At 43.6% G+C, this 12,178-nt stretch overlaps 1 pseudogene across 1 annotated transcript; it reads right to left on the bottom strand.

Annotated features, from left to right (window-relative positions):
- Positions 1 to 336: 336 nt before the first annotated feature.
- Positions 337 to 10,913, bottom strand: LOC117659579 (cytochrome P450 2J6-like; annotated as a pseudogene). The gene is made up of 9 exons (XR_015729649.1): positions 10,755 to 10,913; positions 9,561 to 9,723; positions 8,248 to 8,400; positions 7,415 to 7,575; positions 6,520 to 6,694; positions 4,919 to 5,057; positions 3,346 to 3,533; positions 2,440 to 2,581; positions 337 to 703 (listed from the first exon to the last, which is right to left on the bottom strand). The product of XR_015729649.1 is annotated as a cytochrome P450 2J6-like (transcript).
- Between the last annotated feature and the right edge of the window lie 1,265 nt (positions 10,914 to 12,178).

The following is a 12,178-nucleotide window of genomic DNA, read 5'->3' as shown; positions in this document are numbered from 1 at the left end:
CCCTCCCTCTCTCTATTCTTTTCCCCCCCTCTTTTTGTAGGCAGGTGGTTGTAAGTCGAGGACTACCGATACAGCTAGTAGTCCTCAGTGTGCTACTTCTCTGGAGTACCTCACAAAGTTGGCATTGTAATAATCTTGTAAGTCTGAAAGTACTTCCCCTCCCCCCCCTCATGTTTACAGTCCAAGAAACTAGGGGGGGTCCCTTCTAAGATCTTTGCCTTGTCTCCGTTCTTTCCACAGGCTCGGCTGCCTCTTAACTCACTATTGCCTAGTCTGCAGCTCTTCCTCCTGTCTCCCAAGGTCAGGTCCACATACCACTACATCCAAAAAACAGCATTATTTTTCTAAATCAAGTTTATACTATTGAACATAATTTTTTCATATCATTTAGGATAAATCTTTTGTTACGTAATTGGTTTAAGCCACGTAGCCTATGAATTTCATCTGGATCTTTCAAGTGTCTTTGGAGTTGATGACTTTGCTTTGAGTGATGGAAAAAAACTTCCCTCGATCTAGTCACTCTCCTGGCGATCTTTCATGGATATTTTAAAGCTTGATGGGAATTGTGTGGGACCAAATTTAGGTGTGAGATCTGGTGCCTGGGATTTATCTGGCCAAGATAGCCGCAGGTTTCTCAGGTTGGTGGTGAGGAAGAGGAAGAGCTCCATCCGAGCCAGATTTTCTCCTGAGCAAACCCTTGGTCCTGAAAAGTCAAAGACAAGATGAACGATCAGGGCTATTCATCTAGAGCAGCACACACTTTGATGATAAAACAGCACCCCTGAAACTCAGACTTGTGGTTTGTAATGTCATGTGAAACTGACTAGTATCCTTAGGATTAATGGATTTATATCTTTGTGTGTGTGAGAGAGGGAGGAAGAGTAGGAGAGTCAGAAGGAAAGGGGAGGGGAGAGGGACAGGGGAGGGGAGGGGGAGAAGGAGAGGAAAGGGGTAGGTTGAGGAAGGGGGAGAAGGAAAGGGAGAGGGAAGGGGAGGGAGGAGGGGAGGGAGAGGAAAGGGGTAGGTTGAGGAAGAGGGAGAAGGAAAGAGAGAGGGAAGGGAGAGGGAATAGGAGAGGGAAGGGGGAGGGAGAAGGAAAGGGAGAGAGAGAAGGAGAGGGAAGGGGAGGGGAGAGGGAGAGGGAAGGGGAGAGGGAGAAGGAGAAGTAGTGGGAAGGGGAGGGGAAAGGGAGAAGGGAAGGGAGAGGGAGAAGGAAAGGGAGAGAGAAAGAGAGGGAGAAGGAGTGGGAAGGGGAGGGGAGAGGGAGAAGGGAAGGGAGAGGGAGAAGGAAAGGGAGAAGGAGTGGGAAGGGGAGGGGAGAGGGAGAAGGGAAGGGAGAGGGAGAAGGGAAGGGAGAGGGAGAAGGAAAGGGAGAGAGAGAAAGAGAGGGAGAAGGAGAGGGAAGGGGAGGAGAGAGGGAGAAGAGAAGGGAGAGGGAGAAGGAAAGGGAGAGAGAGAAAGAGCGGGAGAAGGAGTGGGAAGGGGAGGGGAGAGGGAGAAGGGAAGGGAGAGGGAGAAGGAAAGGGAGAAGGAGTGGGAAGGGGAGGGGAGAGGGAGAAGGGAAGGGAGAGGGAGAAGGAAAGGGAGAGAGAGAAAGAGGGGGAGAAGGAGAGGGAAGGGGAGGAGAGAGGGAGAAGAGAAGGGAGAGGGAGAAGGAAAGGGAGAGAGAGAAAGAGCGGGAGAAGGAGTGGGAAGGGGAGGGGAGAGGGAGAAGGGAAGGGAGAGGAAGAAGGAAAGGGAGAGAGAGAAAGAGAGGGAGAAGGAGAGGGAAGGGGAGGGGAGAGGGAGAAGGGAAGGGAGAGGAAGAAGGAGAAGGAAAGGGAGAAGGAAAGAGTGAGGTAATAGGAGAGGGAAGGGGAGGGAGAAGGAAAGGGAGAGGGAGGAGGAGAGGGGAGGGGAGGTGAGGGAGAAGGAGAGGGAGGGGGAGAGGGAGAGAATAGCAAAGGAAAACATGTATTTTCTGGTTTCTGGAATGGGTTGATGAAATGGCATATTTTAGCCTGCTGAAGGATACACTCATGCAGAGAAGGAGTGCTTTCACAAGTATGGGTGATGATATCCCCAAAGTGAATACACTTTTCATTTGCTCCCCGTTGGCAGCATTCACATGATATTTATTTATTTATTTATTTATTTATTTATTTATTTATTTATTTATTTATTTATTTATTTATTTATTTATTTATTTATTTACATTTCTATACCGCCCTTCTCCCGAAGGACTCAGGGTGGTGTACAGCCATATTAAATACAAACCCATCACAAGAATTAAAAAACGTTAAAATAATTAAAGTATGCATCCTAGTTTTCTCCACCCAATGGTGCCCTGAAGTAGGCTTAAGTACAGGAGCTGAGTTCACAGGGTTGTCTAATCCCTGATTCTGCCTATTGTGCAGCCCTTCCCATTCAGAGGAAAACAGAGAGAGAGAGAGAATTTACCTGCTGAAAATGGCAAAAAGGCTTCCGGCTTCACAAACTCTCCCTTTGCATTCAGGAAGTTGGAGGGGTTGAACTCGTGTGGGAACTTCCACTGGGATTCATCGTGATGAACAGAATGGAGGTTGGTCAAAATGGTTGTGCCCTGCAAATAGCAGGGCACCACCATCAATTTGGCTTAGCCCTTTTGAGATCTGGTTTAAAAATGAACTGATGATAGTGAAAAGAATCTTTCATGGAATCGTAAGGCTTGAAGGGTTGGCTCTCCAACTTTGTCTGGAAAACCTCCAGCAAGGAGCCTGGATAGCTCAGCAGACTAATGCATTGTAATTTAACTCCAGCTGTCTGCAATTAGTAAGTTCGAACCTTGCCAGGCTCAAGGTTGACTCAGCCTTCCATCCTTTCTAAGGTAGGTAAATTGAGGACCCGGTTTGTGGGGGCAATAAGCTGACTTTGTATAAATATACAAAAAGTATGAAGGCTATTGCTTAACGCCTTGTAAGCCACCCTGAGTCTCCGGAGAAGGGCGGCATATAAATCAAATTTAAAAAAAATAAAATGGTGAGGCTAGCTTTCCCACTGATTAACCATTCTCACTTTCCGGAAATCCCCCCTTATTTCCTGTCTGGAGCTCCCTGTGATGTGTTTTCACCCAGGTGCTTTGGAGAATAAACTGACCCCTTCTTTTCTCTGGCAGCCCTTTAAGTATTGGAAGACTGCTATGATGTCATGCCTCTCCTAATCCTTGTCCCCTCTTCTCTGTGATTTCCATTCAAGGATTGGAAGACTGCTATCAGGTCTCCCCTAATCCTTCCCTTCATTTGGCTAAATATACCAAGTTGCCTTAGTCTTCATTGCACAGTTTAGCCTCCAGACCCATGGCCCTCCTGTGAAAGTTCCCAGTGTTACCTTGGGAATTTGATAGCCCCAAAACCGTGCATTTTGGATGGGTGTGTGAGCTACTCCAAGAAGAACAATAGTTGTACAGCGCTGGATTTCATGAATGACGGCATTTGTGTAGGGCAGCTTTTCCCGATCTTCACATTGCAGGTTTGAATTACTTCCCAGAAAAGCGTCTATTTCCTTCTGGCATTTCCCTGCAGTGCAAATAAATCAGTTACTGAGGAGAGTAAGGAAGGAGACCTCAACACAATTATGCAGAAAGTGCTCCCTGAGAAGAAGGACTGAAGCATTTCTTTTTTAAATTTATAAACTTTATTAATACAGATAAAGAAAAAAAAACATAGTAAACACAAATGACAAAAACAAAACAAAAAACAAAATATACATTATAAAATAAACAGTTATAAATAGTCAATCATTTGAAACGTCTGTTTCGTAATGGTCTTTTCAGTAATACAATTTTCTTATTCCCTTAAATCCTAAAATAATGGTTTATTATTACTTCTTTATGCTCTCCTCTCTTTTACTCTTGAGGACTTCTAGTCTGTATGTTATATGTTTAAATTATGCCTTCGCATTCTGAGATCCTTTCTGAAGATTTATTCGCCCATAAGGAAGTAACTATATGCACGTTGTACTTCTGTTCTATCTAATTTCTGATTATATTTCTGACTGAAGCATTTTTAAGGGGAAAACAATTAGATAACATTCAGAAGAGAATGTGAAAGACCGCTCCCTAATCACTATAGTATAAGAAGGGGAGGATATCCATCCAAATGAGATGTGCAAGATCAATCAATCGATCAATCAATCAATCACAACAGAGTTGGAAGAGACCTGTCAGCTTTGGAAGCCATATTAGGCCAGAAGCTTCCATGCTGCCACCTTCTCATGTGTGGGAAACTAGGAGGGGGGAATTAATAGAGGGATTGTTGGTAGACATAATAGCATTCTTCCTGTCCGTCAAGGTCAGGGCGATCCGGCATCTGGAGAAGGAGTGGTCAGAGTGCTGAGTGGAGATGGGATGGACGTTGATTGCAGCATGTGATCGACTGAGGAGTGAGGGGATGGTTTTTGGGGTTTTGATTTACTGAGGGAAAACCCAGACCTTTCAGATTCAGGTTTTCCCAGATGTGCCAGTTTATCTATTCTAGTAAAGAGAACTTTGGAAAATGCTTGCGTCAGAGTTTTTATTTGGAGTTGGGGTTTTCTGGAACACTGACACCTTGGAGGTCTTCTACTCTTCTGGTCAAAGCAAATTGGAGAGAGATAAGAGTCAACGGAATTCAAAGTGGGCAGGACTTAGATCTCTTGTGGGCATGAAGGGACTCGAGACTAATGATGCACTTGACTCCTCCTTCAGGCTCAGCCATGTCATCTCTTACATATATATTTGAAAACTTTACACTGGTTCCCCACATTTTGTGTCTTTCTCAACTTGGTCCTCTCTTTGAGTTGTGGGAGAGCAATGCCTCTCTATCTGGGAATTCTTCTAGGTGTAATAGTTCTAAACATACCAGTCTGTATACAAATGAAGCTTTTAGAAAGGGTTATTAGAAGATCTTAGTCATTTCCATACCTTGGACCTCTGGAAAGGCTACCAAATACAGCAATGCCCACCAAAGTGTGCCAACCATTGTTTCTGATCCAGCAGTTAAAAGGTCCACCAGTAAAATTAGTAATTGTTCTTCTTCAAAACTCGAAACTTTCCTCTCTGCCTTTTATTTATTAAAACAAAGAAAGAAAGAGAAAATAGTCCTCAACATATAGTCCTGAACCATTAGTACACTGATAGTTTGAGGTTATGACAGTGCTGAAATGAAGAATAGACGAGAAGAGAAGAGGAGAGGAGAGGAGAGGAGAAAAGAAAAGAAAAGAAAAGAAAAGAAAAGAAAAGAAAAGAAAAGAGAAGAGAAGAGAAGAGAAGAGAAGAGAAGAGGAGAGGAGAGGAGAGGAGAGGAGAGGAGAGGAGAGGAGAGGAGAGGAGAGGAGAGGAGAGGAGAGGAGAGGAGAGGAGAGGAGAGGAGAGGAGAGAAGAGGAGAGAAGAGGAGAGAAGAGAAGAGAAGAGAAGAGAAGAGAAGAGAAGAGAAGAGAAGAGAAGAGAAGAGTCAAGACCATGGAAGTCTTCACATCCAACCCCCTGCATAGGGAGGAAACCTATACCATTTCAGACAAATGGCTGTCCAATCTCTTATGATTTAGGGACTCTTCTCACACTTATGACCATCACAGTATCCTGCATTCACAGGATCAAAATTTGGGCACTTGGAAACCAGCATGCATTTATGACGGTTGCAGCATCCCAGGGCCATGTTGATCACCATTTTATAAGGTTTCCACTCTCTCTCTGACAAGCAAAGTCCATGGGAGAAGCTGGATTTGCTTAATAACCATACAATTCAGTTAACAATCCTGGTGATTCACTTAACACTCAGGCAAACAAGGTTGTGAAATAGGGTGTGCATCGCTTCACAAGTGCCTTGCTTCGTGATGGAAGCTCCAGTCCCAACTGAGGTTATAGGTTGAGGGCCATTTGTATTATTCTAGGATATTTTCCAATCGCATCTGTTGAATGAAGTTCACATTCATTCATGTTCTGATTTAGAGCAATGGGTTGGCAGGGTTTATGCAACAGGCTAAGCAAAGTCCCATAGATGAGTTCAGATAACACAATAGCTTGTTCCTTTCTTTAGGACAAAACTCTAATTCACACAAATTTCAAACGACTTTGTGTGGAAGCTGTTTAACTGACCAAGCAACGTATGCTTTTAGATTATCATGTATGCTTTTAGATTATCAAATGAGGTTAGGGCCAACTACCAGAGACCTCTTTTTCATAGTCACACAACTGTAATTTGGTAGCCACGGATATAAGATGAGAAAATTTATATCATCACCGTCTTTTAACGACCCCAAAATCACTTGCGTGGTGGAGTCTGGGCAACTAAATGTAGCTGAGTGTTTACTGGCCGGATGCCTTTCCTGTCACCAATGCGGAGTTATATTCAGCAGATATATTTTCAACCTGCCCAGAGAGAGAAGTATCTGCCTCTACCTAGGATCGAACTCACAGCCTCCTGATTGTGAGTTGAGAGCACCGCCTCTAGGCCACCGCACCACTCAATGAGAAAAACTATATAAGAGTGCAAAATGAAACAAAGTGGAGTGAATTTTTTTACCTCCTTTATTTCTTCTAAATATGCATCAATGAAATCCCAGGTTTCTCCAGGGATCAAGGTTGCCTTGTGTTCCTCCAGCATTTTTTTCAAGAAAAGAAAAAATTTTATGGCCATTTCTTACTATTCTCTGATGGGGCAGGGGCAGATTTCTCACTAAGGGCACAGCATTATAAAGCTGCCAACAAAGAGAAAAGAAATCAACATTAAGTAAAATAATATTATAATTATAGTTATAATCTTAATATTATAGAATGTGTTGCTAGAGAAAAAACACCTTTGACCATCTATATTCATATGTTCATATATATTATCTCCTATTCAAGTTTGATAGGACACAAATATCCAAATAATATTTTAATAAAGAAGTGTCATGCCCTAATTAACTCTGTATCATCACCTTTTAACGACCCCATAATCTCTTGCAGGATGGAGTCTGGGCAACTGAATGGAGCAAGTGTTTACTGGCCAGATGCCCTTCCTGTCACCAATGCGGAGGTTTTTTTCCAGCAGATATATTCTCAGTGTGCCCAGAGAGTGAGAAATACCTGCTTCAACCTAGGATTGAACTCACAGCCTCCTGATTGTCAGGCGAGAGCTCCACCTCTAGGCCACTGCACCACTCGCCATAATTAACTCTGCTTCCTGCTGGCTTAATCAAGTCAGTCATAAAATTATGCTGCTCCTTAAAAAATAAATAAAATTGTGCAAGGAAAATTGGGTAAATTCCAATATATGTTAAGGCATTTTTTTCTACCAGTCTTATAATATCCTGCAAGTTGGTGTTTCTCAACGTCAGCCTTTTTAAGATGGCTGGAACATCTAATTGCAATAGACCGAAATTCCCACTAGTGTTTTGGGAATCGTGATCATTTTCCTGCACCCCTTTTGAGGATACCATGGCCCAGGATCCTGTTGCCATTTTGATATTTTGATGTATCGCATACATCACAGTCCTCAAAGAGTTGTCGTTGTTTTCAAAACGTTTCCCAAACAGAATGGAGGACATGATGTTGGTGACTGCAGTTTCAAGAAATAGAGAAGGATCAAAAGGGGCACCTGTGGAATAAAGCAAAAGAATGTAAGAAAGTCCTGTGAGGTGTAAACAACCAGACATGCAGAGTTCAAACTAGCTACTTTATGTTCTCTGCCTATAATACAGGAATCTTCCGAGACTGGAAGCTTTCGCCTGGGAAAGAGCAGGAAAAGTTCTAAATCATTCAAGGAGGCTGAGACTGCTTGTGTTTATGTAGGGAGACCAGACTGCTTCCTTGCTTGAGTCCTCCTCCCATCCATGATGGTTGCTCTTCAACAAGTTCTCAATTTATAACCCTTCAAAGTTAAAAGAGACTCCAAAAACAGGTGATTGGAGTCAGAGTGGAAGTTCCATTGTCCATCTCCCCCAACACATAATTATGGGATCTCATCTTGGGTTTTGCAGCCTGTGTTTGCAGCTCTCTGCAGCATATGAGATAACACAACCATGATTTGCGCATTTTGCAACATCCACAACTAGTCAAAACATCCATACAATCAACTATGGAATCAATTGAACTCTTTCCTACAGAATTCCCCAGCCATCCTATGAATACTGTGATCATATTTTAATTTGCTCTATTTTTATGCAAACAGAATTCTAAGCTCACTGGTCAACTTTGAGATCAACTGAATTGCGTCCTGTGGAAAAAAGAAGCAACATTGATATGACCATCCTGTCCCAGGAGAACTTACCCATGTTATCAGTAAATGTTTGAATCATATAAGATGCCTCCTGCAAGATCTTCTCTTCCATTGATTTTTTGCCCAGTCCAAAATTTCTGAGAAGCATCAATGAAAACCTCCGTTGTTCTTTCCATGCTTGACCATAGGGTGCTGCTACTATGCCTGTAACAATGAAAGACCAAAAATGAAGCACTGGAATTACACTTTTTTTTTCTTTTAATGACCCTGTAATCCCTTGCATCAGTGTGGAGTTAGACGACTGGACGGATATGAGCATTTACTGGCCGGATACCCTTCCTGACGCCTATGTGGAGCTCACAGCAAAAAAAATTTTCTTTGTGCCCAGAGAGAGAAATATAGGACCGAAATCACAGACTCCTGATTGTGAGATGAGAGCTCCACCTCTAGGCCACTGTGCCGCTCAAGCATTTGAACTACAATGATTCTTTTGTATTTTTCTTATGTTAACCTAATGGTATAACCTGCTAATTAATTAATTAATTATTCTGTTGATCAGTGGTGGGTTTCAAAAATTTTCGCTACCAGTTCGGTGGGCGTGGCTGGGGGGGCATGTGACTGAGTGGGCATGGCCAACTTGATATCACTCACGCCCATGCCCACTCAGTCACATGAACCCCCACACCTAGCCATGTCCACAGGAAAAGGTAGGAAAATTTTGGGAATTTCCACCTATCTATCCCTGCCCTCCCTTCGCCAGTCATTTCCCCTCCTTTAAAAGCCTCGGCCCTAGCCCCCTTCCTCTCCCACCACCGCCTCTTTGTTCAGGCTGCTTACCTTCCACGGCAGCTGGTCTAGAGTTCAGAAGGCAAGCCGACCGGAGTTTTCGACAGCCCCCTGCCAGCTGCCCCTGCTGGAAAGTGGCTGGCAAAGAAGCAGGCCACCAAAAAGTACTGGAGGGCACAGAAAAAGCTGCTGCCCTCGCTGCCATGTTCTTCATGCATGCATATCCCATTGGACTTGCAAGGCAATAGGATGAGCATGCGCGAAGAACATGGCGGCGGAGAACATGGCAGGCAGGGTGAGCGAGCGGTGTCCGGGGAACTGGTTCAGGGATGTGGCCAGCCGGCCATCGCTACCAGTTCGGTAACCTTGTCCAAATTTCCGCCAACGGTTCACGCGAACTGGTGCGAACCGGCTGAATACTATCTCTGCTGTTGATTCACATAGCCACTAATTGCCAACATCTGAATACTATCTCTGCTGTTGATTCACATAGCCACTAATTGCCAACATAAAGATCCAACAAAGCGAACAACAAAAGTAGAGAGGAAAAACAGTGTTTGGAAAGGATATATTGGTACCTTTTTTCTTCACGATATCATCTACTATTGGATTATCTGGCCTTCCAGCAAATTCTATGCCTTTTGTCACCAGGACCTCTTTGGCTGAAGAAAACCCATGAGTGAAGACCACAAGCGTTCCTCCGATGTAGAGGCTGAAGATGGGACCGTATTTTTGAGCTAGCTGAAATGAAATCACCGGGATTAACCTAGAAGCATTAGGACATTCAACTAGCTAAACATCTTGAAATAGATCTATGCTAGTCTCCCTTTATTTCTTTGTCAGTAAAATATAAATTCCACACAAAAAGAGTTTGTCACAAAAGCGACTGCCTACGAAGGCTCCCGGATTGGGGCTGAAAGGCGAAAGCGGAAGCAGTATGCTCCATCCCATAATTGGGTAGACCAGATTGCCCTGATAGACACTTATGACCTGGATGATTGAGAATCTCCATAGACACATGCTTCCCTCCATTCCCACAACTCAATTTACTTTCTTAATTTAGCCTAGTTTACGAATCAGATCAAATTATTCTTTCATAAGTGCTAGAAAAATATTGCAACCTTACCAATAGCCTGTCTTAAAAACTATAGAAGGACAGCTAAAAAACAGAGCACAACGTTATGGAATTACCATTGAGCTAAGCTCAATAAATTAGCATTTTAATTAAGAATAGGTTAATGAGTGGAAATGTAATATAAAACTGCAATACAGATGTAGATTGAAGAAAGGCCATTGAAAGAGGGGACAAGAATAGCAAGAAGACTCAACAGCAAAAACAACAAAGCTCCACCAACAATTTCACTTTAAATAACCAGGAGTGGCAGGCATATAACCACCGCCTTTTAATTACTGAAAAAACATCTGTTTTCTTCTTAAATGATCTGTATTTACGTCCTTCAAAGTACTGAATTTCTTTCAAAGCCCATGAAAGTCAAACATAGTTCTAGGATTGATTTCATCTTAAAAAGCTATTGATTCTCTCAAGAGCAGCCTGATCCCATTAACTATTAGGATTCCTTCGAATCAAACATATATTTCTACAGAGCAGAATCCTTTAATATCTAGGTAGCATTCTGAAAATTTCTTTCCCTAAATCTTACTTTGATCTCCTGTTTTGCAGCAAGACGCTTAACTAATTGCAAGGAAATGTCCTTCATTTTTGGCTGATTCACACAGAGGGGATTAATGAGGGATCGGATAAGAAGCCGTACCTGATCCAGGTCCTTGAGAGGGTCCTTCTTACTGAACTGAAGCAGGTTCCCAATCAGGGGGAGGCCCCATGGTCCAGGGGGAAAGCCTTTGGGGCGTTGGTTCTTCCATAAATAGAGGAATAGGAGGGAAAGAACGATCAGCCAGCTGAGAATAACCATGTTGGTTAGAAGAGACGCCTCTCTCTGTCTTTCTCTGCTGTGGTGACTTTAGCAAATCAGCCATAGATTAAATCTTTAAGGTCAGGATGAAAGATAAACTTTGAAGAGAATCTAGATTTCACAAGCTGCAACTTAACAAACAGGAAAGTTTGGGTTTTCCTGCCGTTAAAATCTTTCCCTTCATCAACAGGTGGCCTTTGATTTATGAGCAATTGATCAGGGACCATTCAAACTTCTGATGACACTGGGGGAAAAAAATGACTTACAGTCGGTCCTTACACAACTATTGCAGCAACCACAGGGGTCACACGGGATTGTGATCCAAACCCTTGGCAACAGGGTGTCCTCGAATCAGGACCATTTGTCATTCCCTAGTTCGTTTCACGCCCTGGGTTAGAAAGAATACAAGCCAAAATGCGACATAATGGCGATGTCGTGAAACAAGGAAAAACAGGTATCTAATGTTTAGACCCCACTCCCACCCACCATGAAGTGATTCGATGACACCTAGAGCAAGTAAAAACCATCCAAAAAATACAAAACCCTGGCCCTGATAGCAATAGCAATAGCACTTAGACTTACATAATGCTTCACAGTGCTTCACAGCCTTCTCTAAGCAGTTTACTGCTTAGTAAACTGCTTAGAGTTTACAGATTGATGGCCCCCAACAATCTGGGTCCTCATTTTATCGACCTCGGAAGGATGGAAGGCTGAGTCAACCTTGAGCCGGGGACAATCAAACTGCTGGCAGTGGGCAGAGTCAGCCCGCAATACTGCATTCTACCCACACACTTACTATAGGAGGGAGGGAGGGAGGGAGGGAGGGAAGGAGGGAGGGAGGGAGGGAGGGAGGGAGGGAGGGTAATAACAGTAGCACTTAGACTTATATTCCATTTCACAGTGCTTTTACAGCCCTCTCTAAGCAGTTTACAGAGTCAGCCTATTACCCCCAACAATCTGGGTCCTCATTTTATCGACCTCGGAAGGATGGATGGCTGAGTCAACCTTGAGCCGGGGAGAATCTAACTGCTGGCAGTGGGCAGAGTCAGCCTGCAACACTTACTATAGGAGGGAGGGAGGGAGGGAGGGAGGGAGGGAAGGAAGGAAGGAAGGAAGGAAGGAAGGAAGGAAGGAAGGAAGGAAGGAAGGAAGGAAGGAAGGAAGGAAGGGTAATAACAGTAGCACTTAGACTTATATACCACTTCACAGTGCTTCACAGCCCTCTCTAAGCAGTTTACAGAGTCAGTCTATTGCCCGCAACAATC

Source organism: Pantherophis guttatus, chromosome 11 (assembly GCF_059756535.1).
Source record: "Pantherophis guttatus breed Tessera chromosome 11, ASM5975653v1, whole genome shotgun sequence".
Classification (NCBI taxonomy): Eukaryota; Metazoa; Chordata; class Lepidosauria; order Squamata; family Colubridae; genus Pantherophis; species Pantherophis guttatus.
Note: the sequence above shows the minus strand (reverse complement) of the source record. Positions and strands in the feature narration are given on the sequence as shown.